The sequence below is a fragment of the Belonocnema kinseyi genome, chromosome 7, assembly GCF_010883055.1.
Source record: "Belonocnema kinseyi isolate 2016_QV_RU_SX_M_011 chromosome 7, B_treatae_v1, whole genome shotgun sequence".
In the NCBI taxonomy this organism is placed as follows: Eukaryota; Metazoa; Arthropoda; class Insecta; order Hymenoptera; family Cynipidae; genus Belonocnema; species Belonocnema kinseyi.
In genome coordinates this window covers 114,579,916-114,582,077 of record NC_046663.1, presented here as the reverse complement: position 1 = coordinate 114,582,077, position 2,162 = coordinate 114,579,916, and positions in this window count along the sequence as shown.

Here is a 2,162-nt window from a genome sequence, read left to right as displayed (position 1 = left end):
ATCGGACGATTGAACAGGATGTACGCGTACAGAGGCAATGAATGTTTCCTTTCTTTTATTGCTGCACTTAGAAGACCATGTTAAAAGTAAAGTGAGTTTTTGCGGCTCTCTTGTCTACGCATAAAATCGTAAGTTAATTATATTAACAAATTCAAAATCATGAGACCTATCACGTTCAATTGATGCTGCTATACAACAAATAAAGCGTTCTATGGTCTTTCACCTTACGAAGAGAAGACCCTAGTCGAGAAAAGAAAACTAAATCATCACAAAGAGGCTGAAAATCACGAAAGAACTGGAAAACCTGAATACGTCGTCTTATCCGCGATTTTGCGACTCGAATTGAATTGCTATCTGGGTGTCTAAATGTCTGAGGTATGTGGTTGCTAATAATGTAAAAGTGTAAAAACTTAATACAATTACGAAGAGGTAGTCATTGATAAAAATTTAGATTTGGAAACGCTGGGACGTTATTCGGTTAATTTGAATATGTAATCTGACCATAGTCTTTGCTTCGCTGATTTATGTTTTATTCAAAAGCTGTTCCCGCACCGCTCGACTCCGAGACTTTATTAAGATTAACACTATTGTTTAATTGTAAAAGGTGCTGATAAAGTAGTAATAGTAAAATAGCGTTCTGTTAACACTACGACATTCAGGTACTTTCTCATGACGAGCCGGGAACGAATTAGTATGTTAATGGATAATTTGCGCGCAGCGATTTTTTTCGAGGGTATGCGACGAGCAAAGACTTGAGGTTCAGACTCGACTCTAAAAATTTCTTTACTTTTAGACTTATAGTCACGTGTTTGAGAGACGCATGAATATTCCTTAAATTCTACTTTCCATAATATTTATTTTACAGAAATTCATATGACCAAATAAGAATTTGCCCTAATGTTTCTTTTTTTTTTTAATTTCCATGCCATAATTTCCATACTTCACCCAATCGTCATTATAACAGAAATTTTTTCTCTTAGCAAATAGATATCACCAAATCCTGAATATATTGGCATATCTTTGATTTACATTTGATGCTATCACTGTTATACCTGTTGTGCTTCAGGTCAAATGAAGTTCCTGTTACGTAACTATTGTAATGACGATGTATAAATAAATTGTATGTTATGTGTCTATTCCAAAGAATGAAAATTATGGCAAATGATAATTCAAATAACCGATAATGATGAAAAATGGCAGTTGGAAGAAGTAAAAAATATGGTTAAAATCGTAATTTGAAAAAGTAAAATTTGGGCAATATTCAAAGGCCTCCATGTTTGACCCCCGAATCTAGCATGTGTACGATGGCTTAGGTGCCACAGGGGTCGCAAAGACGACATTCACAGCGCTGAGAAATTGGCTGACTAACTCCTAAACAATAATATTAATATTAATTCAGAATAATATTAATAATAATTTTAATAATAAAAATTAATATTTTTAAGTGAAAAATAACTACGATAGATATAGCTATGTCTTAACATGTTATGCTTAACAATCGCGATTTGACAGTAACGTTTCCATACGTGCATGCATGTGTATACGCACACATATACATATACGCGCAATATATTATTTATCTTTAACAAGTAGAATGTAAACCACGAGAACCTTGCTCCGATCATTTCTTTTATTTTCATTAAGAACAATCTTTTATCATAGAATGTACAGTAATAAAATATCGCGATTTTGGATTTTTTCCGCCACCTAATGTTCAAAGAGAGGGACAGGAAGAGAGTGAAAGACACAGATAGAGAAAAAGAGACAAAAAAGAAGGCGAAGTTACATTAATTAATAAAAGACCTAAAATTAGTGAAGACATTTAAGTAGCTATAATGATTCCATCCATCATCTTCTTTTCAGTAAGCAACAGAAATATATTTATTTCATTAAACTCTATACACGAAATATCCATAGAATAATTACATATTTAACATGGTTTTTGTATACTATACAACGTAATTGGAATGTGTTAACTAGTATTTACAATACAGAATAGAGTAGCTCTGCTGCTGTGCAAATTTGACAAAAAATGCAGATTTCTTTCGACAGGAAGTTCTAAGGACGCCTAGGTGGCTGTGTGGTAAATGTATACAGATACATATTTCTATATATATATATATATATATATATATATCACATTCGTTTTTACTGTCGCTCAA